Here is a 10,677-nt window from a genome sequence, read left to right as displayed (position 1 = left end):
GATTTTGTGTTTTCCCCCCCGCCACGCTCTTTCCGGGCGATGTTTAACCCTGGGGATGCCCGCTCAGGGCGGCGGCCGGGGCTTCTTCCTCCCCCTTACCTCGCACCGACACCTCCGGTGCGCGGGTCCCCGCCGCTGCCTCCCGCCCCGGCGCACCCTCGGCACCGACAGGGCGGGGGCTCCGCCGGGCTCCGCAGGTGCGGGCCGGGCCCTGCCTGCGCCGGCCCCGCTCAGGAAGTGACAAGCGCATTTCCTCCTCCTTCCCTCCCTCCCTCCCTCCCTCCCTCCCTCCGCCCGCCCCGCCCGCAGCACGACGGCGGCGGCGGCAGAGGGAGCGCGGCTCGGAGCGGCGCCCACAGCCGGCCCGGCCGGGCCGCGCCGCCGCCACCACGGTAAGCGCCCGGGCGGGGCCGTGCGCGGAGCGGGGCCGCTCGGCGCTGTCACTCGCGGCGTGTGCCTGCGCGGGGGTCCCGCCGTGCCGTGCCGTGCTGTGCCGTGCCGTGCCGTGCCGTGCCGTCCCGGGGGGAGGGGGGGGGCGGCGGACAAAGGGCGGCGGTGCGCCCTGCGCTGCCCGGGGGACGGCGGGACGGGACGGGGCGTGAGGGGATGGGGGGGCGGAGGGCGAGGGCAGCCCCCCGGAAGGGTGGCACCCCCCGCCGGCCGCTCCGCATCCTCGCCCCGCGGGAGCGGCGGGGTGCTCCGCTCCGCCCGCCTCCGCCCGGGCGGAGCGGGCTGGGGCCGGGGGCTGCCCGCCTTTGTGCCGCCGGGTCGGCGCTCCCCCGGCTCTCGGCCCCGGGGGACGCGCAGGTCGCCGTGGGGCGAGCGGTGCCGGGGCTCGGGGCACCCCGGTCCTGCGCGCTTCGGCCGCGGAGGAGCCGCCTCGGAGCGTCCGGAGGGAGCGAGGTGCAGCGGGGATGTCTCCCGGCGTGTGCCCGCAGAGCGGCGTGGGTCGTGCGCGGTGGTGCCGAGCGCTGGGCTGGGCGCTCGCCGCAGGGGAGAACCGCGTCGGGACGAGCTCGGGTCGCCCGGCCGGCGTGCGGGGGGAAGGTCGCCTCTCCAAAGTTTCGTGTGTGGGGAGCGAGCGTGCCTCTCCCCCTCAGATCGCTCTGCCTTTGCCTCTGTAATTTCTTCCTACAAATGGATCAACACGTGCTTTCCTTTCTCCGGGCCGAGAGTGGTATTTAATGGGGCTGAGACTTGGAACTCGGCGAGCTCGGTGCACAGCTCCCCGGGTTCGGGGTCTGAGGGGGGGCTGCAGCGCGGGGGAGCGGTGGATGTGGTTGAGCATCGCCGCAGAGATGCTCTCCAGCGCGTCCGGGGCCCTCGCACACGCTTCGCGCGGAGCCCTGCCACGGTTTTCACGCCCGGCACGCGTGAGCTCACGAGGTGGCTCGCGGCGGCGAGGTTGGGGTGCAGGCCTTTGGGGTGCTGCAGGGCTTTGCCAGGCACCCTGTGCCCCCCGGGGGGGTCTGCAGCACCCAACGCTGCTGCAGCCAGGGACGGCGGCTCCTTGCTGTGGAAAGTGCCCTGGCAGCAGAGTTGTCCTAGAAAGTCTGTGAGTCTTGTTTCTGCATTCAGTGACGCCAGGTTGTTCAAATCACGCGGTACGTGAAGATTTCACGTATAGATGTACGCGAAGATTTCATGAATAAGGGTCTTCTCCTCGGTAATTTTAAGATTTAATTTACTTGACGGAGGGAGTGAGTTTGCAACAGCACGGTGCCTGTCGGTGGGTAGTGCCGCCGTCTCTCTCTCTGCCGTGCGGTCTCCACAGACGCTGGTGTACCTTGGCAGCGCACCCCCTCCTTAGGAAATCCTCTGGAGTAAAAAGTAAGCATAATTTGTTATGAAATAGGCTGATAGACCAAACTTCAGTTTGCGATTGAAACCAGATGTGCATATTTTCCTTTTGAATCCTCAAACAGTAATAAAAGACTATTTTGACAGATTAAAAACTACTTTCAAATTGCAGAGGTAGCAGTGTCTTGCAATAATACTGTCAAAACACGGAGGGCTGTGAGCATCTCTGCCCGTCTCTCACCAATACCGGGTATCTCCGAGCACAGAAGGCTGCTGCTACGTTCCCTCTGATTGCAAGGCACAGATTCCCTCGGCCCGCCTCTGATGCGGGCAGAAATATTTACTAGGGCTTGGCTGAGGGCTGGAAAAAGAAATAAAGAAACCCCAAAACAATGTAGATAATGTTTCTAGAGAAAATATTTGGGGTGGGTCATGAAACAGATTCATTAGAGTGATAATAAAAAACCTGAATTTCAGAGCGGTTTGCTCTGTCCTTACCTGTCATGGCTTATTGTAGGTTTGAAGAGAGCTTCTGATTTATTTCTTCATTTTTAAAAATCCTCTGGAGCCTGAGGATGCTTATGGTGGTGGGTGTGTTAGACCTGGCTCTGGTGCGGCCGGGCTCAGGGGTGCAGGATTAGGGCTGTTCATCCCATGCTAGAGGCACTTCTCTTAAAGAAGGATACAGCGTCCTCGCTTTCAAATGTGTGGCGAAAAACCCAACCGAAACAACTTGCTGTGGAATTGTTTCCTTCTCTCCACTTCAAAGGAGAGAAGGACACCCTGCGAGCACAGCCCCGTGGAGCACGGCCACGCGTGCCGGTGGTTTTGCATCTGAATCCCTGGATCCGGACCTTCTCGCTTCCAGGTTAAACCCAGAGGAGGGAGGGAAACTTTTGCAACTTCCAGCTCTGCACAGGGCCAAGGTCTCCAAGAACCGCTTCGGTTATAGAAAGCAGATGGCCTTCGGGAGGAAGATCAGTAAGAGCTCAGGCTGTCGAACGCAAAACTTTGCTTGTAAAATAGGGCAAAGCAAGTCGGTAGATAATTGATTTCTGTGAGTGAGATCCAAATTTTTTATGTAAGGAGATCAAGCAGGTTGTGGGACAGAGCCAGCACCGATGTAGGCTAATTTTCAGGTATGGATACCTACGTAAATAAATATATGTGCGTAAGTATGTGCACATGCAAATAGGTAAACGTATACCAATATAAATCCTGAAATCCACTTCGGTTAATTATATGTAATTATTAATTTTTTTTTTAATATCAAAGACGCTTCACTTTCAGCAAAGGTATAGGTAGCACAAGACATACAACTTTTTGTTGAAACACCTGTATTTCAGTGCAGAACAGGCACGATGGACCATGTCCTGAAGGGGGATGGAGGGGAAAGAGGTTTCTCCAATTTGTCCATTTTATTATTACTGGTCGAGTTCTGATTTCTCGAATGACAGCTGCGTAGTTTGAGGCTGTTCTTCCTTTCTCTTTCTTTCTTGTGATGTTGTATAGAGTTTATTTTCTTGATCTCCATCAGGATGGAGGTAGTTTGTGCTTTCCTTGTAAAATCTCAGGTAGAAAAGAGGACACCCCAGGTCAAAGGGACTGATTTTTTGGTTTTGTTCCCTTCCCCCTCCCGTATCACATGGTTTGTAGAAAGATTTTGCTGCGAAATAGTCCTCATGAGCATTAATCTGTGGCAGAGCAGACTTTGGACCAACGGGCTGGGGCAGGGCGAGGTGCCAGAGATGCTCATAGCTCTTCGGAGGGCTGAGCCCGGAGGGGTCGGCTCTCCTTCCCATGTCCCAGGGGAGGGAGAGGGGAGGCAGAGCCTTTGCATCAGGTCTGCCCTCACCAAAACTAGGCTTGAAATAGTTGGAAATACCTCCAGAAAGACAAGCCCACATTTTATTCCCATGGCTGTGGGTGGCCAGGCCAGCAGAGGTGCTGGGAAGGTTGTTCCTCTGTAGCTCCTCAAGCAAGCTTTCTTCATGGCTGACTTTTTTTTTGCTCCTTTCTCTCCCAAAACGGGGAGGAGGAGGAAGAGGAAGCAAGCCTGCTGACTCGGGGAAACAGAACAAAAAAAAAAAAAGGAGGTCTGACGGGTAGCGGAGGGCTGTGACTATCGGCAGTCTCACGTGTCTGGTCCGATGTGGTGGTGGAGCGAGGCGGTGATAGCTGTTTCTTGGCAGCCTCCCCCGGCACGCCGCGGTTTGTGTTGCAGGGGTCCCCGTGGGGCTGTGCAAAAATATCACCAAAACAACAGCTCCTCCAGAGCGTCTGCTCCCCGGAGAGCTAAATATAAACTAATCAGGCGAAGAGAAGGGAATTTTCCACCATGCTACTCGTCTGCGCCTGCGAGCCTGCTGGGTCATTAAGCCTGACGGGCTGCTCCCCGCCCCGAGGAGTCCTCCCTGCCCCAGCCCTCTCCCCGCCGACCCCAGCACAGCATGGCATGAGTGCCACCGCTCTTTAGAGACGAAACCTTCCGTAAATTCCTTGAAAGCAGTCGAGGCAGCGGCAGACCTGAGCCCTGGAGCTCTGGTTCTACACTCAAGTATCCCTATGAGCAGTGGCCGTGTTATAATTATGAAAAAGGCCTTCTCCAAGGTCACACTACGTGCCCGTAGTCGCAGCCCGGCTGCCCGTGACCCAGGTATTTGCTTAGAGCAGCAATGCAGAACGTGGCTCTGGTACAGTGAACCGGAGAGCAGATCCTTGGGCTGTTTTGTTTTTCCAAACTTTTATGAGTTGGCTGCCTTTAGAGAGACAAAAATTCCCAGGCAAGAGCTTATTTCTGAAGCCTCACCAAGCTGGTGCGAGCCCTGATAGTACAAGCTGTGGATGCGTGAGCCTTTAGTCATCAGCAGGTGAAGCAGGCATTGAAAACTAAAAAGTGTCATCACGCAATTAATTTACAGCCAGAATTTCTCCTGGCTTCAGGTGGTTGATCCATGAGTTATGAAGCCTGTGACGTTTGATATGTTAGATATGTGAGATATTGCATCTTCTGCATCTGACACGTGCTATGTAAGATAAATAAGATTTGATATGTTAGAGGTTTCTGTTGAAATGCACGGAAGGAGGAAGCTGTGTTAGACTGACCTGGAGGAGCACCGAAGCCTGCACGAAGCACGGCTGCTCCCAGCACCGCAGGCTGTGGGTCCCCGCAAAGGTGGGTGGGGGGTACCCAGGCGAGTCTGGCTCCATCATCACCGTATTTTGAGTAATATTTTAAGAACTGGTCAAGTGAGTGCAAAAAATCTGCTCTGGTGCATTGAGTTTCTATACCTCCCCCCTAAAAAAAATGCCCAAGGGAGACGTGGTCAAGGTTTTTGCTTTTAGAGGATTAAATATAGCAGCATCACTGGTGTCACTCCTCTGTAGTCCATTTGAAGCATCCCTTGGGCTATATCATTCACCGTATTTGTGGATCCTGGCCATAGCTTTTGCTTTCAGCAGCCGAAGTTCAGGGCTTGCGCTGTGCTGTAGGTATGGGACCGTAGTGAAAGAAGAGTTTTACTTTGTGGCCGCTTTGTGCTTATATTTTGTTATGTCTCCTAGGGTTTGTAAAAAATGAAATCTGGCAAACTTTGATCCGGCAGCTGGAAAACCTGCGCGCTCTCTCTCTGCTCAAAACCAGCCCTTGAAAGGAACGACCAAAAATCCTTTCGATGGCAGAGGAGCAGCGGGGCTTGGGGGTGGTGGTGCAGAACGATGCTGCTGTCAAGCTGCACCAGCGACTTGCATCGGTCTCAGTGGCTGGTCTGGACTGGGGGGGGTTAAGAGACGCACCCCTCATCCCGCTCCTAAATCCAAGGTCTCCTCAGGAACGAGTTAAAGCACGTTACGCACTTACTTGCATTTAAGAAATTTCTTTTTTGTCCTTTTCCCCATGACGACTCTCACAGTGACCTGAGACCAGCCTTCCTGCTCCTCTGCCTCAGTTGCCCCAGTTGTGCAACCGCCGTCATCGCTGTTCTGCACCGCTGGGAGATGTCAGGGAAGGAAAACGGCATTAATGAAGACACCTAGTCTTGTCTCTGGTTAGGACAGCCTAGCAGCACAGTTAGGCCAGCTGGCCGCAGCAATCTCTCGTTACAAGTGATGTGGGAAAGTCATGATAAGTGTGGGTTTTGTATTTGTGTGCTTACCTTAACGTTACTGAAAATAGCCTCCTGGTCTGCTGGGTAATAGTTGTCGATGCTATAAAATTACTTCAAGTATACGTATTATTAACCCCGTTATCGCATGCTCTTTTTGTCCCAGCCGTTACAAAAGAATATTGTGTAACATTTGTGAAAGGAAAAATTTTAATACTATTAAATAGATGCCAAAAGCTTAAATTGCATGCCAAAGCTGAAGATCCGTTACAATTATGAAGATACAGAAAGCATTAAAAATATCCGCGTTTGGTTTTGTAGCCTCTCTGTTAATTCAGAAAAATATTATCTCTTTATTGGACTATCAGTTGTGTTATAATTGAAATACAATGCGATGCATGGTACTTCTTGGAGCGAAAGCATCGTGGTTAATGAGGATTTACAGTTACCGATAGCTTCATTTAGAAACTATCACCCACATTTTCGGTTGCGCATGGTTTATGTTGTTGGTAGAAGATTACTTTTCCCATGGAGGTTTCGGGTGAATTGTTAAGTATTTTAAACTTCATTTTAAAAAAAATCCAACTCTCCGCTGTGATGGATCGCGCTGTTGGTGCCCTCCCTGTGCCCGTCTCTTGCGACGATACACCGTGAAGGTGGCAGGTTAAGAAAGAGCCGTGTTAGAGCAGAAACAGGAGCCTGGTCAGGCTGTGGAGGGGCTGGTGTGTCAGCCCTCCCTCCTGCTCCTTGTACAAACCGTCCTGGGGACCGTGCTGGGGCACGGGGGCTGCTGGGCGCGGGGGTGCAGCAGCTGGCCCGCGGCGTAGGGCAGCGAGCCAGGAGAGCCACGAGCCTGGAGGCTGCTCTGTGTATCGCCAGTTTTAGTAATTTTCTGAATTAATTCTTGCTGGAGCACGTCTTTTAGAAAAGCCATCCAGTGCAGAGATAAAAACGTAGCGAGGATTGAGAACCCCCTGCTGTCATTTATTATGCTGTTAATTTATTGCAATGATGGTTGTCCATGCTGTTTGGGGAAAAAAATCGCACTTTGCCCTTACTCTGAACCTGCATAGTTTCGACTTCAGGCAGTGCTGGGTGGTGTTTTACTGCTGGTCTGCTCCTTCTGAAGGACCTGCTCAGCATCTCCTTCCTTCTCGGATGGGGGTGACTGGGTCGTTCCTGAGCTGTTACCGCTCCACGTTCCCCCAGTCTTGCCCTGTACCCGTGTCTCCAATTCCCTCAGTTACTCCTGGGGTGTTCTCCAGACCTTAATTAGACGTGGCAGAAGGCTCCAGGTCCCCGTAGTGGTCATGGAGCGCGGAGCACAGAGGCGATACTGTCTCTTCTCCTCCTGGAGATCCCCAATGTATCCAGCCCACGGTCCTATCTCCCACGTGCCTTGGTAATCCACTGCGCAGTGCAGGAGCCTGGGGACGTGCCCCTGCCTTCGAGGTGAGTGTCTTTTAAGCAATTTACTTTTTTAAGGCGTATCTTAGCATCTCAGTTAAAAACTGTGCTGGTTGCTTCTCTCCATTCTGTATTGTCAAGTTGTCCTCCTCTGTCTTTAGTGCTCTACCACTTTTGAGCCACTTCCACAGCACTGACTTTCCTGTTTCCTTCCCAATTATTGCCAGAAATATTACATGGCGTAAAGTGAAAGTCTAGTTTCTGGTGAAGCCAGTAGTGCCAGGTTATTTGCAGGTCTGTTCGAGATGTGTCAGTTAAACCGTTATCGATAACTGTCATCCATTTCTATGCGCTTTAATGAAGTTTTACCAGCTCTCCCTCTTACCGGCACAAAGACATCAAGTGAGATGAGCTCTCTTCTCGGTGGTGTAAATTGTGCTTCCTGACTCTCCGTCCTTGGGCTGAAAGCTGAGCCTTGCAGGGCTGGTTTTGTCGGGGCCATCACGTTTACCACGCTGGCTTGTGCCTGTCCTCTGGGAGCATCGGCAGTGACGGCTCCAAAGACTTTTTGGCATGGTCTTATAAAAGTTGAAGGTGCAAATTATTTGGAGCTGTTGTTTAAGAAAGATCTATATTTAGTGCCTGCTGTTTAATATCATCCCAGGTTACTCTTGACAAACGTGACCGTATCATTTTACTTTCTCCTTAGGACGGCATTAAAGTATATATTGACCATTTCTCCCTTTTCTGCATCGTGACTGATGTTCCTGCCGTTCTTTCTGACTGCAGAGCAATGTTGTCAGTGGGACTTCTTGTTGTCCTTAGTGTTTATAAAAAACCCTGTATCTTGTTTTCTACAGAGCCTGATGTTTAACTTGCAAGTCTCATGCATTTTAAGGTGGTGTCATTATTTTAAGGACTTCCTAATGGTTTACAAATTCTAGGATTCATTAATTCCTTCACTCATTAGTGTAGCAAGTTGATATGTATTTTTCCATGGGATGAAGGTGGACATTTTTGCTGCCCTGTTTGTACTGGGCAACCATTCATGTTTGTGCACTGACAAAATACCTGGCGCGATTCCCTTCCCGATAGCCTGCTGGAGCCGGGATGGGATGCAGCATTTAGGTCAGTTCTCCTCGGGATGCTGTTTCAGGAGGGGGCTTTGTGCTCCACACCGCGTTGGTGCTGGGGCCGACCCCTCGGTCCTTTGGGCTTCCCATTTCCACGGCACAGAGGAATCTATTTCTCCTCCTGATTTGCACCTGTGGGGTGGGAGGAGGAGGGATGTATGGAGAGTGTCCAGAGATGGGGACTCTTGGGGTGGAAAATGCAGATTTTTTTTTATTTTTTTTTTTTCCCCTCCCCTTTACTGCATGTTCACGCTGTCATAAATGAGCTTGGGGAAGGCTGGGCAGGACGGTGTTTCTGCCAGCCCAAATAAAAGCAGGGACTGTTTTCATTTCCACTTAGATTTTTTCTTTCTTTTTTTTTCCTCATCTCCGAGATGGGCTGTAAAATCTGGGCTTTTATGGGTGCCAAGCTATAGCGGGGCTCATCGTGCCCTGCTCCAGCTGTATTTCAGCTGATCAGGCATCTCCAGGGGATGAAGCATCCCAGTGCTGGGAAAATGGTCCTCTGTGGGCATTGCTTCTCCAGCGGGGTGATCGCCTGGTGGGGTACCTTGCTTTGGGGCAGCGAGAGCCAGCTTGCTGGAGCTGTACCCCAGCTTGCTGGAGCTGTACCCCAGGCTCACAGCGGCTCAGGGGTAAACATTTCACCTCCCAGCCCTTGGGAAGCCCCTGAGGGAGCCAAACGTGCAGGAGGTTTGGGCTCTACGTGCTGCTGACACCTCGCAGGAGCTGAGAGTGTGTTATAGCAACAGATTCTGTATTATTCCAGCCTCGCAAGCATCTGCCTGCGATATTAAAAACACCAGCTGAAACCCAAGTCCAAACTCTCAATGAATGACTCTGTGGAAATGCTGTCGGGCGCGTTTCGGTGCTGCTTTGGCTTTGATTTAAATGGGTAAACAGGTGAGTGGGTGTTTGCTTTGACTTCTTCCTCATAGCGAAAGACTTCCTTTGAGGGAAGGTGAAGCCTCCAGTACTTTCCCCATCACAGCATCAGACCATTCCGCCTGTGGCTTGGCATTGGCGATGCCTTCGCTGCGTGCCCGGGCCCCGTGCTGCCAGGCTTGCTCAGCAGCAGTGGGAAACCTCTGATTTCCCCGAGGATCGGGGATGCCTTGTGCCCAGGGCTCTGCTTGCAGTATGAATAACCCTCGCAGAGCCTGGTTTCTCCGTCTGGATGCGGAGTGATTATTTCACCTACCTGGGATGCTGCTGCAGGACATCCTTGGCTTTTGAAGGCATCTCCCCCTTCTTGTCCGACACTCTTAAGCTCTGTTCCCCTCATAGCTTGCCAAAAATCACCTCCAGCTTTGGCTGCACCAGGTTTATGTGTTGGAAGTAGGCTTGCCGTGCAGTGGGCGGTTGCTGGAGGAGGCAGGGTGGTTGCAACCTGTCGTCTTCTTGCCCTGCAGAATTAGGAAGAGCCCCCTCTCCTCCCTGCACATTCCTCCATCTCCACCAGAGCCATCAAAACCGGCTCTTTGGCAGCCCGTGCAGGTAGGAACCGTCTTCTGGTAACAGATTGTTATGTATTTAATGAACCCGAGGAAAACAAGAAATGCGAAGGCTGCAGGGCGATACAAGTTTGCTGTTCAGTCTGCCAAATTCACGCTAATTCAGACAACTCGCAGATGTTTGGCTCCTCATTCACTGAAGAGATTTGTGTGAGATGCAGGGCTCAGAAATACATTGCCGGCGTGCCGGAGAGAGGTGGTGGCAGCGTGGGCAAAGGTTTCCCAGCCCCGGAGGACTCCTTCCCTCCCTCTGCGGCCGTGCTGCTGCCGTACCTTCCTCTTGCCAATGTTGGTGGCAATGAATGGACAAACAGCCGGGAAATGTGCCTTTCAGTTGCTAGGAGGATTAATAAAGGCTCTAGGTTTGTCTTTCAGGAGCCGAGGAGCTCTTTGAAAGCTATTTCTGAGCTGAGGAATGAAACCCCAGAGATTGCCCAAGAGCAGAAGTACTTTGGTCTAATGCAAACAGTGGTCTCATAGGGTTTGCAGGCGGCGGCGGGCACATGTGGTACCCTGCATGGGCACGGAGACCGTCTGCTGAAAGCATTTGGAACTCTTAAAATGTTGCCTGCCTAGGTCAGGTAGATAATTTCAGTTTTTGGAAGGTCCTAAGTGATCATTTTCCTGGGCTTCACGTGAGGGTTCTGTAATCTTAGGGTATTTATCCATAAAGGGGAAGCGGTAGGAGATGATGTGAAGTCTGGCAATCGATGCATACAT

General features: G+C 52.6%; 1 protein-coding gene across 4 annotated transcripts in view; it reads left to right on the top strand.

Annotated features, from left to right (window-relative positions):
• Positions 1-271: 271 nt before the first annotated feature.
• The window catches only part of FAM53B (family with sequence similarity 53 member B), a 57,782-nt gene continuing 47,376 nt past the window's right edge, over positions 272-10,677 (top strand). For all 4 annotated transcript variants that reach the window (XM_072871504.1, XM_072871508.1, XM_072871506.1 and 1 more), the window contains exon 1: positions 272-392. The gene's annotated coding sequence lies outside the window, so the exon portion shown is untranslated. The remainder of the gene's footprint in view (positions 393-10,677) is intronic.

Source organism: Ciconia boyciana, chromosome 8 (genome assembly GCF_034638445.1).
Source record: "Ciconia boyciana chromosome 8, ASM3463844v1, whole genome shotgun sequence".
Taxonomy (NCBI): Eukaryota; Metazoa; Chordata; class Aves; order Ciconiiformes; family Ciconiidae; genus Ciconia; species Ciconia boyciana.
This window is presented reverse-complemented; position numbering and strand designations above follow the sequence as displayed.